Source organism: Eleutherodactylus coqui, chromosome 3 (assembly GCF_035609145.1).
Source record: "Eleutherodactylus coqui strain aEleCoq1 chromosome 3, aEleCoq1.hap1, whole genome shotgun sequence".
Classification (NCBI taxonomy): Eukaryota; Metazoa; Chordata; class Amphibia; order Anura; family Eleutherodactylidae; genus Eleutherodactylus; species Eleutherodactylus coqui.
The window spans coordinates 206,899,872-206,919,603 of NC_089839.1; the positions used below are offsets into that span (position 1 = coordinate 206,899,872).

At 47.9% G+C, this 19,732-nt stretch overlaps 1 protein-coding gene across 1 annotated transcript in view; it reads right to left on the bottom strand.

The window, feature by feature from the left end:
- HEMK1 (HemK methyltransferase family member 1) overlaps positions 1-10,916 on the bottom strand; it is a 48,676-nt gene extending 37,760 nt beyond the window's left edge. The window contains exon 1 of the mRNA XM_066596902.1: positions 10,847-10,916. The gene's annotated coding sequence lies outside the window, so the exon portion shown is untranslated. The remainder of the gene's footprint in view (positions 1-10,846) is intronic.
- Positions 10,917-19,732: the final 8,816 nt, after the last annotated feature.

A 19,732-nucleotide genomic window follows, 5' to 3' on the forward strand; every position in this document is an offset into this window, starting at 1 on the left:
TTCTCACGTCAATATCGCTGTCGCCCGTGTGAAAGAGGCCTAAAGGGACTTTAATGCAGTGTAGCAAACCCCATGCTGTATACACAGGACAGGTTTTCAGTCCTTGAATGTTCCCAATTACTGATGGCAAAACAATCTTGAAAATGGCAAAATGAAGTATAAAGGGGCTTATAGACTTAGATTGGTGGGGGTTTCATACGTTGGTCTAAGAGCTCACTCAGACTAGCGTATTCAGCCTGCATATTACAATCGTGTAACTTGTATTTATTGCATATGCACTAGACTATGATAATTAGCGCATATTTCTCTCCAAATAGGACATCATGGTCAGCAGGTGGAGTGGGTTCCCCCTGGCATTTACCCAAGCTTGCTGAGTGCTGATGTCAACCCTGGTTATGGATGTGACAATACCAATTATGCATACTTTTTTCTTCTTTTATGTCTCCAGTATTTAAAGCCTTGTGTAAGGGGGGAAAAGCTTTTAAAATGTTTTTCTATAAATTTTTTTTTTTTAAATGCCATAGTCAGTAATGACTGCAGTAGCTGCAGTGTTAAACGATGTAGAGGAGTGATTAGATGGGCAAGTCCTTATAATTTCACTCATTTTATTAGAAAAAAAGATCCCCATATGTGCCAATTAGAAAGCAAATATGCTCTCTGGTTGATGGTGGGTGATGACTTGAACAAAATTCATGTCACTCCTCTACTTGGAAAGGGGGAGCAATATGAGAATCACACATCTTCTCTGTTGCCTGCTCCTCCCTGCTCTGCACCCACGGACTGAAAAGTGACAGCTGTAAATTCAGTGTTCCCAACCCCACTTCCAATGGCTGTACCTCCGGTTCTATCAGGCCTACCAACATGCTTGTGGTGTCATTTTAAAGCCAGGAATCTTGGCGAGTTGGTAGTCTTGATAGAACTGGAGCTATATGTGTTTGAGGTAGAACAAGCTCTGTCTGTCCAAGTTGTAATGTCTTTTACCCTTTTCCTCCTAAACTGCAGGGGGGGGGGTTAATTTGCACTATTTTATTGCGGTCCTGAGGGGTTAAACCCCTGCAGCAATGCAATGAGGGTGCTGGATAAAGTAGTGGAGGTGATGATTGCATTAGGTCTCAGTGCTGAAATGTGGCTGATATATTATATACTGCATTTTCTCCTAGCAGTGTGTGTGTGTATGGGGAACATTCTGTACAATAAAGCAGTTTATAGCATATTAACATGTATAGTGCAGAGGGTAAAATGTTCCGCAGAATCCTATAGAACAGGGGTGTCAAACTCATTTTCACCAAGGGCCACATCAGCCTCATGGTTGCCTTCAAAGGGCTGATTGAAATTCTAAGACTGTATGGTAATAGTAACCCTATAGTGGCACAAGTAGTAATAATGAGCCCCATAGTTACCCCAGAAATATTAATGACCTCAGTAGTAGTGACCCAAGTAGTAATATGCTTCCCCAGAGTGGCCCCAGTAGTAAATGACCCCCATAGTTGCCCCGATAGTAAGTGTCCCCTTTATTGCTGGCGCCAGTAGTAGTAGTGTCCCTCTCCTTCCCCATAGTGGCTCCAGTAGTAATAGTGTCCCCAATATCGGCCCCAGTAGTATTAGCCGCCCACCCTCAACCCGAATTGGCCTCTGGCTGGATAGCACCCCTACAGGCAATTCCACGCACCCAGCCTGCATCTCTGGTCTTGTGTTTGACATCTGGGCCATAGAATAACACTGGCTTTGTATTCTGCGTGTTCCTCATCCAGTGTGAATACAGCACCAACGCACGCGAGACCTGCAGCTTTCCGCCTGACGAAGACACTCCAGAGCAGACAACAGTCACATTGTTTCTTCAGTCGCTGACACATGTACTTCCAGTTTTTAGTCATTGCTATCACAGAAATAGGAACTTTACATAGTAACATAGTATTAGAGATGAGCGAGCGTACTCGGAAAAGCACTACTCGCTCGAGTAATTTGCTTTATCCGAGTATCGCTGTGCTCGGGTCTGAAGATTCGGGTGCCGCTGCGGCTGACAGGTGAGTCGCAGCGGGGAGCAGGGGAGAGCGGGCGGGAGAGAGGGAGAGAAAGATCTCCCCTCCGTTCCTCCCCGCTCTCCCCTGCAGCTCCCCGCTCCGTGACGGAACCCGAATCTTCAGGGACGAGCACAGCGATACTCGGATAAAGCAAATTACTCGAGCGAGTAGTGCTTTTCCGAGTACGTTCGCTCATCTCTACATAGTATGTAAGGCTGAATGAAGACAATGTCCATCTAGTCCAGCCTGTTTATCCTCCTGTGTTGTTTATCCAGAGAAAGGCAAAAAACCCCAAGAGGCAGGAGCCAATTAGCCCTTTTGGGGGAAAATTCCTTCCCCACTCCCTAATGGTAATCAGACTAATCCCTGGATCAACCCCTAATAGTTCCTACCTGCCTGTATACCCGGATTAACAAATAATCTTAGATTTATATCCTGTAATATCCTTCCGCTCCAGAAAGACATCTAGTCCCCTTTTAAACTCCTCTATGGATTTTGCCATCACCACATCCTCATGCAGAGAGTTCCACAGTCTAACTGCTCTTACAGTAAAGAACCCTTTTCTGTGTTGGCGATAAAACTGCTTTCTTCTAGACGTAGCGGATGCCCTCTCGTTACCGTCGCAGTCCTGGGTATAAACAGATCATGGGAGAGATCCTTGTATTGTCCCTTAATGTATTTATACATAGTTATTTGATCACCCCTTAGCCTTCTATTTTTAGAGTAAATAACCCCAATTTTGATAGCCTCTCTGGGTATTCCAGTCCCTTCATTTCATTTATTAGTTAAGTTGCCCTTCTTTGAACCCCCTCCAGCACTGTAACATCTTTCCTGAGCACCGGTGTCCAGAACTGTGCGCAGTATTCCATGTGAGGCCTGACAAGTGCCTTATATAGTGGGAGAATAATGTTCTCATCCTTCGCCCCTATACCTCTTTTAATACCCCAAGACTTTATTAGCTTTTTCAGCAGCTGACTGACATTGGCTGCTCCAGTTAAATCTACAATCCACTAGTACACCCAGGTCTTTTTCCATATCACTTTTCCCTAGCAGTACCCCATTTAGTGTATATTGGTGACATCCGTTTCTCCTGCCAATGTGCATAACCTTACATTTATCAATATTGAACTTCATTTGCCTTTTTTTTTGCCCAAGCCCCCAGCTTATCTAGGTCCTTTTGTAGCCGGACATTGTCCTCCGTTGCATTGATTATATTGTATAATTTTGTGTCATCTGCAAATATTGATATTTTACTGTGCAGCCCCTCTATCAGGTCGTTGATAAATATATTGAACAGAATACTGAGCCCTGTGGCACCCCGCTAGCAACGGTGGCCCAATCAGAGTATGAACCATTTATTACCACCCTCTGCTTTCTATCTCTGAGCCAGTTCTTTACCCAACTACACACGTTTTCACCCAATCCAAGCTGTCTCATTTTATATATCAGCCTATTATGCGGCACGGTGTCAAATGCTTTAGAGACGTCCAGATATACGAGATCAATAGACTCTCCCAGGTCCAGCCTAGAGCTTACTTCATCGTAGAAGCTGATCAGATTGGTCTGACACGATCGACCCTTCATGAATCCATGCTGGTGAGGCGTTATACCGTTGTTCTCCTTGAGGTATTCTAGGATGGTGTCTCTCAGAAACCCCTCGAATATTTTTCCCGTTACTGAAGTGAGACTTACCGGCCTGTAGTTACCAGGCTCTCTTTTGGACCCCTTTCGATCACTTAGTTCCCTTAGTACCCTTGGGTGTATTCCATCTGAGCCTGGCGATTTATCGATTTTAATCTTCTTTTACTGGTTCCGAACTTCCTCCTGCGTTAGGTGTGAAATATTTTGTGAGGGATTCATTATGGTCCCCAGCATCTCATGTGGCATTTCCTTTTCATTCGTGAATACGCTTGAAAAGAAACTATTTAATAGATTTGCCTTCCCTCCATCATCTTCAATGATTTCTGCTGCATTATTTGTTAAATGGCCAGTGCTCTCAGTTCAAATCCTTTTGCTGTTAATATAGTTAAAAAATAGTTTTGGGTTGTTTTTGCTCTCTTTGTCGATCAGTCTTTCTGCCTCCTCCCCAGCAGTTTTGATCTTATCTTTGCATATTTTATTTTTTCCCCTGTGCGATTTTAGCGCTTCTTCGCTGCCTTCGTGCTTTTGTAGTTTGAACGCTTTCTTTTGTTCGTTTATTGCCCCCCTTACAGTCTTGTCGAGCCACATTGGTTTCCTTGTACTTGAAGTTCTTTTATTTTTAAAGGGAATGAACTGCTCACATGAGGCGATTAGGATCCTTTTAAACTTTTCCCATTTGTCCTCTGTACTATTATTTTTGAGGATATTGTCCCAATTAATGTTACCTATAGTAGTTCTCAGCTGATCAAATTTTGCTTTACTAAAGTTTAGTTTATTTGTCGCTCCCTGATAAGGCTTCTTATTGAATGACAGCTGAAAATTAATTATATTGTGGTCACTGTTCCCCAAGTGCCCCTCAACCTGTACCCCCTTTATTCGGTCCGGTTTGTTAGTTAGTACTAAGTCCAGGATGGCCTTCCCTCTAGTTGGCTCTCGCACAAGTTGGGTAAAGTAGTTATCTTTAATTGATCTCAAGAGCTTATCACCCTTGTGAGATTTGCAGGTTTCGTTTTCCCATATTATATCTGGATAATTAAAGTCCCCCATGATAATTACTTTGTTGCAGTTTGACACCTCTTCTATCTGCCTTAATAGTAAGGTTTCAGTTTCTTCTGTTGCTTTTGTGGTCTATAGAAGACCCCTATCAGGATTTTGTTATTTTTTTCTCCCCGTATTTCTACCCACAGAGATTCCACGTGTTGTTCATCTCCTGCACCTATATCCTCCTGTAGCCTCAGCATAAGGCCGCCTGCACACGAGCGTTCCGGATTCCGCTAGCGGATTTTCACGCGCGTATGGTACCTAAATGTGCTTGCGGATAGGTGCGGATGCGTGAAAAATCACGCGCGGATGTGTTGCGGAAAAAAACGCGCAGAAAAACCAGCAGACACCCCTTATTGTAAACCCAACCCCTAGAGAACTGCCCATTCCTTGGAAAACAGCTTAAAAACCAACACCCAGACTCCGTTTTGTCCCTCTTGCTTGTGCGAGCACCGTTAAATTATTCTGGCAACATGCTTTCACCCGGTGAGCAGATGTCTTTGTGGGCATGGTTGATCCATGTAACTTTTTTCAGGCGCTTCTCCAGCGTGACTTTATTTCAGTCACTGCAAAAAAATTCACAAGAGGAATTCATTACTACAGATTTTGCATTCTTACATCCTGCATTGGCAAGAAATACTACCTATCTCCCTCTACAAATTTGCCTGTGAAGCTCTGTGCTGTGTGTTGGGACGCCTCCTACCAGGCCTACTTCCTGTAGTCATAGCAACCAGTGACTCCATCCGCAGCTGCACTGCAGATGTACTGCGTGAAAAAACGCACCCATTCACTTGCATTGGAGGCTTCACGCGCAGAATCCGACCCAAATTAGAACAGGTCGCAGATTTTTTCACGCGCGTGAAAAAACGCGATACAAATCCGTCCGTCTGGGGACAACTGCGGATCCTCATAGGAGTATATTGGCTGCGGTCTGGGGCAGATAATGTGCCTAAAATAACGCGCTGGAAATTCCGTTCGTGTGCAGGCACCCTAAGTATGATTTAACATACAGACATACCCCTCCTCCTTTCTGGTTTCCACGGTCTCTTCTGAAGAGGTTGTAACCCTGTAAATTCACCGCCCAATCGCACTTATCATCAAGCCATGTTTCCGTTATTCCGACTATATCATAGTTTTCATTAGTCATTCTCGCTTCAAGCTCACCCACTTCACCGATCAACTTTCTTGCATTCGTGGTCATACAATTTATACAGTTTTTTTTGTTCTTTAAAGTCATATTGTTACTAATGGTACTATTGGCTGATCTGTCAGTTCTAACTGTACTAACCCCTCCTCCAGCTCGACCCCCATTCCCATTGCTTAGACCCAGGTCGCTAGCTGTGCTAACTATCCCCTTATTTCTCTTTTTGCCCTGCCCCCAGTCCCTAGTTTAAACACTCCTCCGGCCTTCTAGCCATCTTCTCACCCACCACAGCTGCACCCTCCCCATTGAGATGCAGCCCATCCCTACAGTAGAACCTGTAGCCGACAGCAAAGTCAGCCCAGTTCTCCAGGAACCCAAAACCCTCCTTCTTACACCAACTCTGGAGCCACTTGTTTATCTCCCTAAGATCCTGCTGCCTTTCTAGTGTGGCTTGTGGTGCAGGTAGTATTTCCGAGAAAACTACCCTGGAGGTCCTCACCCTAAGCTTGGACCCCAAGTCCCTGAAATTATTTTTGAGGGCCCTCCATTGACCACTAATTTGTTCATTGGTGCCAGTGTGCACCATGACCGCTGGATCCTCAGCAGCCCCTCCCAGTAATCTGTCAATCCGATCTGCGATGTGTCGAACTCGAGCGCCAAAAAGACAACACACTGTTCGACGATCCCGGTCTTTATGGCAGATTGCCCTGTCTGTCCCCCTTATAATTGAGTCCCCCACCACTAGGACCTGTCTAGCCTGCCCTGCGCTCCCCATCTCACTGGAGCAGTCATTCCCCTGGCGTTCAGAGGGCGTGTCGTGCTGCAGTGGTGCTGGCTCTGTAATGGCATCCCCCTCATCTGCCAACTTTGCAAACTTGTTGTGTTGTGCCAGTTCAGGACTAGCCTTCATGGTTCTCTTCCCTCTACCTCTCCTTCTATCTGTCACCCAGCTTACTGCCTGCTCCCCCTGCTCTTCCGTACTAGCATCCGCCCCCACCTCTACCCCAGCGAGCGCCTGCTCAGTGAACACCAAACTCCTTTCCATGTTGTCAATGGCTCTCACTATTGCCAGTTTCCCCTTTTAGATCCAGGATTTGGGCTTCTAAATGTGCAATGTGCACCCATCTTGCGCAACAGTATGCACCCTCGCTCGGCTGATCAAGGACCGTATGCATTGCACAAGTAGCACACTGGATGACATTGCCAGGCATGGAGCTCGTCTTTATGGAGATCTACAATTAAATTACGGAAGTAGTGAAGATAGACTTGCTCACACGCTGCCCCCTATGCGCAACCGCTCACACGCTGCCGCCTATGCGCAACCGCTCAGGGCCAACATTGAATCACAGAGAAAACATCTGCAATTTACGTAGTAGAAAATGGTAAAGCGCAATGTGTTCTTGCGTAATGTTCCGTGCACAGCGGTGCAATTACACTTACTCAAAGTGCGCTGCAGTAAGATGGAAACCACTCCTGAATATACAGCGTTAGCGCAATTAAACCTCCCAATCTCGGATGCCTCCGGGGGCGCTCTGGTGCTGCAAATGAGGCTGTATTTATGAATGTGATATCAGTCCAATAAACTCTGACCGATATCACAATATTTAACCTGCAATTTTTGCCTGCGAGAAAAAACACGACGCAGTACATTCGGTTTTCATACACATGACAAATGTATGTTTTTCCATAATATTAAAAAAAAAAAAAAAAAAAAGCCTAAAACTTGCATTGACACGAGTGTGATGTGATTTTTTTTTTTTACCTGCCATAGGAAAGAATGGGCAATTCTTACACAAGAATCACCCAAAAACAGAACCGGCAGCGCTTCAGGCCAGGATACACATCCGTATTACGGACGCAGACGTTTGTTTTACACTCTACTGAGACTCACCTTGGGAAGCAGAAGTGATTGTAAATCAATTTCGCCTGCTTTGGTGCGAATGAAAGTGAAAATGGGAGTACTGGAGAGATGGCAGCAAGAGAACCCAAATTGGGACTGGAGACAATTCCGCCTTCCTTTTCCCTGATTCTTCTCTAGTTCTGTATTTTGATGGTGTTCTTGTCACTACTGGTACATGAAGGGTACCTACAGAGCAATTGGGTTGTACAGGTAGTCGTCCTTCTCCAGGATGGCACATCCGTACGTGACAGAGCAAGAAGGTTTGCTGTGCCTTCTCACGAGTAGGACATGGGGCATTACATGAGGAGAGCTGGACAGAAGGGCATCAACTCAGCATAGCGGAGGAACAGGAGGAGCACTGTAATACCGCACTTATATGTATCTGTGCTGTACCACATTACACTAGAATACAGCTGTAACATATTTCTGCACTGTACCACATCACACTATAATACTGCTATTACATGGATCTGCACTCTACCATGTCACATTATAATACTGCTATTACATGTATCAGCACTGTACCATATTAAACTAAAGTACCGCTATTACATGTGTCAGCACTGTACCACATTAGACTATAATACTGCCATTACATGTATCTGCGCTGTACCATATTAAACTATATTACCGCTATTACACGTTTCTGCACTTTACCATGTCACATTAGAATCCTGCTATTACATGTATCAGCACTGTACCACGTCACACCACAATACTTGTTACAGTAATCCACCCTGGATACGCCAGCCCGGGTTGCCCTGGATCTTACCCGCAACCCCTGTCCCTGCCTACTTGCCTCCACTCCTGGCTAACCCCAGGCAGGCATCTGGGCGGTGGTCCCTACGCTATCTAGGGACCGAGACGGAGCGCTGGCGTACCTAGATGAAATGGGTAGACTATCGACAGGCAGATGGAAAAAAAGCAACATGAAACAATACTGATAGTACCGAGGCAGATGGAACAACCTGGCAGATGGTAACAAAATAGCAGACAAGCTGACCAAGGCAGGAGACCTACAGATGCAGACTAGCTAGCAACCTGAGGGAAACCAATAACTGGCAGTGATTGCAGTCACTGTCAGACTTTTAAACAGAAGCCTCCGCCCAGAGGCGGAGAGAGGGAGAAGTCCAACTCCCCATAGCACATGAAAAGGGAGCTCGTGCACGGCGCCACCAGGACTACCGAGCGTGCACACGGTGCCGCGAGCCACCGCGCAGCCGGACCACAAGTCAAAGGGACGCGCCCCGACTGCGGGACCCAGCACACCGCCACGTCGGGAGGAGCCACAACCGCCGCATGGTAACAATACTGCTATTACATGTATCTGCGCTGTACCATATTCAACTATATCACCGCTATTACATGTATCAGCACTGTACCATGACACAGTACAATACTGCTATTACATGTATCTGCACCATATTAAATTATAATACCGATATTACATGTATCAACACTGTACCATGTCACAGTATAATACCACTATTACACGTATCTGCTCCGTACCACGTCACACTATAGTACCGCTATTACATTTATCTGCGCTGTATCATATTAAAGTATAATACAGCTATTACATGTATCAGCACTGTACCATGTCACATTATAATACCGCTATTACATGTATGTGCACTGTACTATGTCACACTGTAATACTGCTATTACATGACCCTGCACTGAACCATATTAAACTAAGTTACCGCTATTACATGTATCTGCACTGTACCACATCAAACTATAATACCACTACTACATGTATCTGCGCTGTACCACGTTACAGTATTATACTGTGTGGGAGAGTCAGCTCAGGTAGAGCACGGGGTTGCAATGTGAACAGCAGTCAGAGACCAAGACAATAGTTAGGCCCCCTGTCCACGGCAGTGTATTCACCAGCGGTAAACTGCCGGCAAATCCCGCCGGCCGACGCTTCCCATAGCATTGCTATGGAAAGCGCTCGCACCTGTCCACGAGCGGAGAATCATTGCGATTCTCTGCTCACGGCGGACAATTTGCAGCATGCTGCGAATTTCTCCGATTCTCCGCGGTCAGCCTATCTATTAGATAGGGCTGACCGTCAGAGATTCGGCAGCGGCTCCTACTACCGACCGGCGGCTCCCGTGGCGAAGCATACTGCATCGCCCATGGACAGCCGGCCTGAGGCCTAGTGTCCACGGGGAAAATAAGGCCCAGCGCGGCTTCTTCATGCAGACTCCCGCAGCGGGTCCCTCCTTTCTCGCGTACATGAGGCCTAAAAATAAGCATTACTTACCTGTCCGCACGCTGCGGATCTGCCCTCCGTCGCAGCCTTCTTCTTTCTTCGGCCTGGCGGATGTGCTCGGCACTCCGGCAGCGTGCCGCACACGTGCGTTGTGCACTCTTTTTAACTCCTGCTCTTCCGCGCCGGAGAGCAGGAATTCAGCTGCGGGTGTTCCGCGGATCCAGACGGCTTCCATAGAAGCCTGCGGGAGCCGTCCCCGCGGGAGACCCGCTTAAAATGGAGCATGCTGCGGGTGTTTTCTCGCACACGCAATCCGCGCCTCAGGGGAAAATGATATCTGCAGGTATTTAATTACCTGCGAGTGTCCAATGCATCCCTATGGGGCGTGGATCACGCGTGCGCATCTGTCCCCGTGGACATGAGTCCATAAAGGCTTGGCCTGTGTTTATTTTAAAAGCACAAAAATAAACAAAACAGAGCCTTAACTTCAGGCATAAACAAAATCCTGCTTATCCAGCACTTACTATACAGAGTTCATACCTGTCTACACGTACGGCTTGCTGCAGCCGCACGAAAAACCACACAATCCATTTTCTTCACTGGGTCAGGGATAGCATGGGATGGGATGGCATAGAGCATCGCATGAGGCATGCGGCTTCTAGCTGCACCCAGCCTCCTCCCTGTCTGCATAGCTGCAGACTTTATGGACTGGGTTAATTACCCAACTTCTACACCTGGGGAGCTAGCCTCCCCCTAATAAGACCTGGAGAGGAGGAGGTAGAATGGACAGCCCCACTACCAAGCCTGCCATCCATTTAAAAAAAAAAAAAAAAAAGAGTGCCCAAACATGTTTTACAAACACATCTCCAGCAACTAACCTTGCTGAAGATCACGTCACACCCTGGTTTTTCCCCGTGTCTCACGAAGTGAGGGCTTATCCACACGACCATATATTGGCCGGGTATTCACTCTCAGCAGGGGGAGGAGGCTGGAAGAGTCAGGAGCAGTGCATTGAGTCTCATAACTTAGCCCCACCCCCTCTCATTGCAAATAGTGCAGAGGGGCGGAGAGGGAGCGAGAGCTCAGTGCATTGCTCCCGACTCTTCCAGCCTCCTCCCCCTGCTGAGAGTGAATACCCAGCCGATATACGGTCGTCTGAATAAGACCTGAGGCACGAACTCCCTTCACCTAATGGGCATAATAACTGAACCCTAGCGAAATATAGCGACCGTCCACAATTAACCCCTTCAGTGTCTTACAACTGCTATTACATGTATTTTCGCTGTACCACGTTACACTATTAGAGCGCCCACCCACTGGCATTTTTTTTTCCCTGCGAAATTCGCAGCATTTTTTTTCTGCAGGGGTCTATGGGACTTGTAATGTTAAAATCGCGATCGAGCAAAATCGCAATTTACCGCGATTCGCGGTAAATTGCGATTTTGCGCGATCGCGGTTTTAACATTACAAGTCCCATAGACCCCTGCAGAAAAAAAAATGCTGCGAATTTCGCAGGGAAAAAAAAACGCCAGTGGGTGGGCGCCCTTATACTGCTAATACATGTATCTGTACTGTACCACGTCACACTATAATACCGCTACTACATGTATCTGCGCTGTACCACATCACTCTATAATATTGCTATTACATGTATCTGTACTGTACCACGTCACACTATAATACCGCTATTACATGTATCTGCACTGTACCACGTCACACTATAATACTGCTACTACATGTATCTGCGCTGTACCACATCACTCTATAATATTGCTATTACATGTATCTGCTCTGTACCACGTCACAGTATAATACAGCTATTACATGTATCTGCACTGTATCACGTTACACTATAATACCGCTATTACATGTATCTGTGCTGTACCACGTCACACTGTAATACCGCTATCACATGTATTTGCGCTGTAAGACGTCACACTATAATACTGCTGTTATATTTATCTACATGCAGTCTGCTGAACAGGTTTTCATTCCTACGTATTTCTCAGCGGTGCCTGCTTCATTCTCCTCTATATAGCGGATGAGTGAGCCTGCATGCTATGACGACTGAGATCTCTACTAGTGCACTCTCCAGTGTGACCACCTGATGGCGCCTACGTCTCATGGTCATCCTCTCATCTGCGGTGGGATTAATGTGCGCCACACACGTCTGTTGGTTGCAGTTGTTTTTCAAGTGTTGTGAGAGGCCTGACAGAGTGCAGTAAATTAGCTATTTCAAGATGGATGGCAGCTTAGAGTGCTTTTAAATTAACGTGCACCTGTCGCCGGCGTGCCGCAACGGCGGCCATATTATGGGATGAAGCCATATTAATAGAGTCACTTCAATCACTGTGGATTTTATCAGCCCGCTATCCCTTCATCACGCCTCAGGACAGGCTTCATATTCGTTCCCCTGGGAGGGGCCTTTTACTGCGCGCTCCATGTCGTTCCCTGCAAGTAGTGCTCTGTGTATCAGCTGCCAGGAGTAGCGGGAGAGGGGACATGACAACTGCTCGGAGCAAGTTCCTGACCCCATGAGTGGTTGTCACTGATGGCACATGCTGTGTGGACCCCAGTGAGTGTCTGACAGCGAGGTATTGTGCAGGCTGAGCAGTGTAGCTGTGTTCTACTGAGTTATAATGCAGTATAGCGGTGTTATATGGAGGTGTAGTGCCAGATAATACTGGATGTTCTGGCTGAAGGTGGAAGATGTAGTTAAGTTATAGTCGGTATAGCGGTGTTATACTGAGCTGTAGTGTGAGATTACACTGGGTGTTCACACTAAGTGTATGAAAATAAAGCTGTGTTATTCTACGCATTTACATGTAGTAGTGGTATTATAGTTTGATTTTGTACGGTGCAGGCACATGTATTAGGTATTATACTGTTACGTGGTACAGCACAGATACTCATAATAGCGGTATTATACTGTGACTTGGTACAGCACAGATACTCATAATAGCGGTATTACACTGTGACGTGGTACAGCGCAGATACACATAATAGCGGTATTAAACTGTGACGTGGTACAGCGCACATACACATAATAGCGGTATTATACTGTGATGTGGTACAGCGCAGATACACATAATAGCGGTATTATACTGTGACGTGGTACAGCACAGATACTCATAATAGCGGTATTATACTGTGATGTGGTAAAGCACAGATACACGTAACAGCGGTACTATACTGTGACCTGGTACAGCGCAGATATACAGAATAGCGGTATACTGTGACATGGTACATGGCAGATACACATAATATCGCTACTATACTGTGACAGGGTACAATGCAGATACACATAATAACAGTATACTGTGACGTGGTATATGGCAGATACACATAATAGCGGTACTATACTGTGACATGGTACAATGCAGATACACATAATAACAGTATACTGTGACGTGGTACAGCATAGATACACATAATAGCGGTATTCTACTGTGACGTGATACAGTGCAGATACATGTAATCACAGCATTATTACATCTCCCACTACTCAGCCAGAACATCCACTGTTATCCCGCACTACACCTCTCTATAGCACAGCTATTCTGCACTATAACTCAGCTGCATCTCCCACTGATCAGTCATAGTATACAGATGTAGCGGAGTCTTAGCGCAGTCTTGTAGTGTTATAGTGAGGTGTAATGCAGGATAGCGCAGGAGGTTCTGGCTGAGCGGTGAGAGATGTAGCTGCGTTATAGTAGGGAATAGCAGTGTTATATTGAGGTGCAGAGCAGGATAACGCCATTATTTTCACCGAGCTTTCAGAGACGTTGCTGCACCTGATACTTCATCCTTTGAGAAGCTCTAATTATTCCCCTCATTACATGTGACAAACGCTGATGCCTCCTGTTGGCCTCTTATGAGATACCCGGATAATTAGTTGTCATTACACGTCACTAATTACCTCTAGAACACTTTATTAAAGAGGACAGCGACATTGTCAGCGAGGGGAGGGGGTACAGAACTAGCGGACCCCTGCATGGCTCCCATCACTGCTCCTGACGGTCAAGAAGAGGTTAATCCCTGTAATTACATTCCCCTCATTACCTTAATATCCAGAGTCTACTTGAGATATGATGAATGCTCTCCACCCCCTACCTCCCCCCAATGGAAAGTTTGGTTATCTAGACCCTGCCTGCTGGAGAGGAGTTTGGGCATATAGACCCTCTCCCCGCCCGCTGGAGGGGAGTGTGGTCATCTAGACCCTGTCCCTGCCCGCTGGAGGGGAGTGTGGTCATCTAGACCCTGTCCCTGCCCGCTGGAGGGGAGTGTGGTCATCTAGACTCTGTCCCTGCCCGCTGGAGGGTGTTATGACCATCCAAACCCTGCCTTTGCCTTTTTTGGGGGGAAGAGTATGTCCATTCAGACCCTTCCCCCACCCACTAATGGAAAGTATGGCTATCCAGACCCTACCTCCGCCCACTGGAGGGCATAATTGCCATCCAGACCCTTCCCTTGCCCACTGGAGGGGAGTTTGGCCATTCATGCCCTGTCCCTTGCCTGCTTGAACGAATTACAGCCATTCAGATCCTGTCCCTGCCCATTAGGGGAAAGTATTGCCATCCAGACCTACCCCTGCCATCTCTTACATCACACTACCGACCCCAGCGTATAGACGAACGACACAATATGTTACAGGGTCCAGCTCAGGGGTTTGTGGTCAAGAGATCAGACTACAACCTGTCCAATAAGCAATGGGGTGAGGGGATGCAACCTGTAAGTGCATCTGTAAGGTGCTGCCTCTACTTTGTTTACACCTCCAACTGTGATGTCATCATTTGTACTGGGTTATAGTCTGATGATATCATTGCACAGGTGCCCTATGTCATAACCCCTCTGTCTGGACCCCCTGGCATCCTGGACCTCTACGTCTTATTCTTTCCCTTCTTATGTCGCTTTTCCTCAACCCCCCCCCCCCCCCCTCTATCTTTTTGGTCTCCATCTTCTCGGTTTCCATCGCTCCCACCTTTCACATTCAAACAAAAGCTTCAGGAAACGTACGGTAAAATTGCTGCTCTCCATGCGGCGTCTGCTCTGAGCGATGCATTTAACACTTAATCAAAGTGGTCTGACAGTGTAAAAACGAGGTTGAGCGATGCCATTATTTCTACATAATGCTCCCATCCATTTGCTGCGCTCGTCCTGCTTCCTGATTGTTTCTCTTTTTGGGAGGAGGGGGTCATTACTTTCAGTTCCGCCGCGCATTAAACAGATCAGAACATTTTATTATTTTACTCCATCTTTAACACTTTTCTATTCCCTGCTATCCGTTAGCTGCGCCATCCTGCGACCTGCTCCGCCTTCCTGTGATTTCTCCGTGACTTTGTTCTTTACCGCTTCCAACGTTCTCGATGCGAACGAAAGGTTAATTTCATGCAGAAGAGCGGGATTTTCTGTGCAGGCGGAAGACTCCGCCTCTGGAATATTAATTTATCGGAAGCTGAGACTAATTGCATAATAATGATGTTTTCAGCTCGCCGTCATCTTCTCCTATCAGTCGAGAAGCAGAATTAGCGAGGAACGGCGAGGTACGATATTTAATTCTGTAAACACATTGTGAAGCCATTCCAAAAAAAATTAATCGTAATGCAACCCCCTCCCTCTCGGACAGGACGCACTGTCGCTGTATCACAGGACAGATTATAGATCACGTATCGATCTCATCATTCGTAGTCACTTTTCTTCACTACTGGGACTTATTAACATGCTCATCCTGAGCTACCTGGTTCATGAATAGAATTCAAGAACAGCAGTGAAGACTGACACACAATAGACCAATACAATATAGAGAACTAGGGGGTCATTCTGTAAACTAGTGTTTCCCAAACTCCAGTTCTCAGGGACCCCCAACAGGTCATGTTTTCAGGATAACCTATAGTAAGAACACCTGTGGTAATATCTGAGGCACCGACAATAATTACATCACCTGTGCAAGACTGAGGAAATCCTGAACACATGACCTGTTGGGGTCCCTGAGGACTGGAGTTGGGGAACATTGCTGTAAACCATTCCGAGTCTATAGAAGGGGTTGTTGTTGAGCATCTGTGAATGGAGTATTAATGACTCCATATAAGAGGGTGACTAAGGGGTCTCAAGACAGAGCAAAGCCCCATACCAGCTGCTGAGGATCACATGTGACCTAGGGGCCTCCTGAATACAGTATATTAGTACTGTGTCCACCCTTGTCCTGTGATCAGCATACAGCGGGGGTCATAAGCCACAGCTATGGTCACCGGTGGTTACTCGTCATGACCAGCCTGCAAGGCTGGATCGGGGATGATGGGAGGGCTCCTCCTCCTCTCCCGTCTCATCACCGTATTTCCATACTCATTTCCACTGCTAATTTTAACCTACGGCCGGCATCGTCCATCAGCACATAATATCCTGTTGCGATGAGAGCCGAGCAGAATAATCACCCCCCTCATCCGCACAGACAGTGATGAGACTCCTGGCAGAAACGTTCTGACTGTTCGGCTTTGTTGGCTTCAGTTTCAGCCTCTAAGAAATGAGAAAATTATTTAAATGATTAATTAAAATATGCAATATCTCTGTTTGTTGTCAGTGAATTAAACCGTTCCTGTTTACGTCCAAACCTGTCCTCACTGGAAGAATTTGTACTATTGCTACGTTTAGGTCACAGAAGATTGTCTACATTGATATATTGTAACAAACTCAGCAGAATAGTGAGTGCAGCTCTGCAGTATAATACAGGATGTAACTCAGGATCAGTACAGGATAAGTAATGTATGTACACAGTGACTCCACCAGCAGAATAGTGAGTGCATCTCTGGAGTAAGGTGTGGTTTGTTGGAGCTCCTCAGAGAACCAGGGTGTGGCTGCAGTCCCAGCTGGAAGCCTGTTTTGGATCCCAGGATCAGTGCACTCATCTGGGCTTCTTGTTCTATGGAGCCACGCAATTCCCCCCCCCCCCGGCTTCGGTCGGAGGGGGGGAATGCTGAGAAGGCAGCGACAACACCATCAGCGGCGCTGGCGGCATACGTGGTTTCAGCAGCAACAACCAGGAAAGCCGGAGCAGCTAGTAAAGCTGCGAAGAGAGAGGGTCCGGGTCGCAGGCGCAGTGACATGGCCCAGCAGGTTGGTGCAGCCGCATCTGACAGCGCCGGAAGCGAAATGATGACCCGCAGTCAGACTCGCAGCCAAACGCTCAGCAAAGGAGGTAAGCCGCAGTGGAGTGATCGCAGGAAAGGGGAGTCTGTGGTAGAGCTGGCCTCCCGTCTGGCCACCAGCATGGCGGACTATGAGCGTGCGGGGAGAGAAATCCTCCTGCAGAAGGAGAAGCTGCGGTCGGCCAGGTCGCTAAAGGACCAGACCGCTGCTAAAGGCAAGAAAGATGTAATAAGCAAGACTATACAGGACTGTAAAGATTGCATACAAAGGTGCAAGGAGGAGAGGGACAGGATTCTGGAGCAAAGTGGTCCCTTTAGGGAAAAGTTACTTAACGGTGATAGATTTTCCAAAATGGCATCAGGATACAGTGGTCACAAGAAGGCTGATCACTCCAGCGATGGAGACAGCGGTGGTGACTGTTCTGATGAGGATGCCTTTGAGGATAGCCTGAGGGAACAGCCTGTCTGCTCAGGAGAGCAGACCCAGAGTGGCACTACAACCACCAGCAGCCTCCGGCCGGAGCAGGTTGCGCTGCCTCTAACCTCCGGGGATTCAGATCCAGAGGAAGATAAAAGCGATGGGGGCGCTTTAATAATGCAGCAGATAAGGCTGTTGGAATCCCCCCCTAATATGAGCAGCCTTAAGTTTGGTGATGATTTACCAGAAGAGGATGTGAAAATCAAGACAAAAAAAGGAAAAAAAAAGAATTTGGTGCAGGAGAAATTTGTGTATGTGACGGGGGGCGCTGGTTTGGCTGCAAAGTCGGATCAAGGCACCCCCACCCTGAGAACCCCGGTTTCTGACTCTGCAGTGGGTTTTGAACATGGGAACAGGGATAAAGGAGTTAAACTGGCCGGGTCCTCTGTCCCTGTTTCAGTTAGTGCAGTGACAGAAACAGCCAGCAGGGCGGCCAGCACAGGACAAGGCAAGGTGGCAAAAGAATTTGGCAGTGGCGGAACTGCCAGCACCAGTAAGGCCAGTGATGCGGAGGGTGCTGCGGGGTCGGGATCGGGGGTCCCCCGTGCGACAGGTCGGTCTGCAGGGGTCCCTCAGTCTAGGTCCCAGTCTAGGTCCCAGGCACCCAGTGATGCGGAGGCTGCTGGCAAAAGTAAGGAAAAAAGCAAAAATAAAAATACTAAAAGTGCTGGAATGCAGAGTGCTGACCATGGGGGGGTCATTACGGTGGTTGCAGCTGCGCAAGATGGGGCAGCAGTGCCACCCCCAAGGTCTACCAAGGCCCAAAATAAAAAAGCTGCTTCCAACCCAAAGTCTGGTCCAGAGGGTCTTGGTATGAAAGGTCTTGGTATGAAAGGTGTGGATATGTCTGGTGCGGCCCGTGTGTCTGATGCTCCGACGCACTCGGAGGCACGGGCTGCAGCTACTGTTCACGGCACAGGGGCACCTACTGTAAATATAGGCACAGGTTCTAGGGATGGTCAGGGCACATCACAGGTTCCAGTCGCCCCTCCGGTGGCGACCACAGCTGGTAGGAGTTATGCCAGTGTCGCCGCTGGAGGGGAGGGGTCCTCCTTGTCTCCAGGCTCTAGAGAGGGCGTATTGCAACAGCGCCTCCTGGGGGCTCTACGGAAGGGGGAGAGTTCAATCACAGTTGGAGGAAGAGAGGTGAACCTATCTCTTTGGACAGAGAGACACGGCTTAGGAGCCTTCCGAGAGCAAAGGGGGGAGACCGTATGGTCCCTACCAACACCCGGGCAGGACGCAGGTCGTAGGAATGTGGTCCGTCTTCGTTGGAGGGGCAATGATACATGCCCCCCGAGGGCGAGAGTAGTGGAGCTTCTACTGAAGATGGGCTTCAGGGCGGTTGACATCTTTGCCCTGATCCATCCCTTCGGCACGTCTGAGTTTGACATCAGCTTCGTTCGCCCAGAGGGGCTAGAACTCTTCTGGGGGAATTACGAGCTGATGAAAAGCGAGCCCGGCTGGCGAGACTTTGCCGTCCAGGTGGTGTCTCGCCAGAACGAAGTCAAGAAGGTGACCGTTTTGACTCGTAACGAGTCGCTTTCTTGTTTTGATATTATGACGTGGCTCGGTCGATACGGAGAGGTGACAGACATGCCCAGAAAGAACCGGGATGAGCACGGCATCTGGTCCGGGGCCTGGACATTCATGGTCAAGCTGAAGCGTTCAGGAAACTCAGTGGCACACATACCTTCTGCAGCCTTCCTCGGCAGGGATCGTATCTTGGCCTTTTACCAGGGGCAGCCGAAGCTCTGCCACAGGTGCGGCGACCCCTCACACTTGAGCGCCGCTTGTAAGACCTTGAAGTGCGCTCTGTGTGGGGGTGTGGGTCATCTAGCCACCTCCTGTGCAGAGATTAGGTGTAACCTGTGTGGTGACCTTGGTCACCCATTCAGTCGCTGTCCACGCTCCTTTGCCAATGCGGTCTCAGCACCTACGGATGGGGGCCACGGTGCGGCCTCTGGGGGTGAGGGGACTAGCAGAGGTGGAGGAGCTCAGGAGCCAGGGAAGAACCGGCAAAAGACGCCTGCTGAGCAGAGGCGTCAGGACAAGCGCAGACGGAGCAGGGAGCTGACAGGAGCGCCCACAGCAGGTGGATCAATGGTGGCCCCTGTTCCTGAAGCAAATCTCGCGGCTGAGGC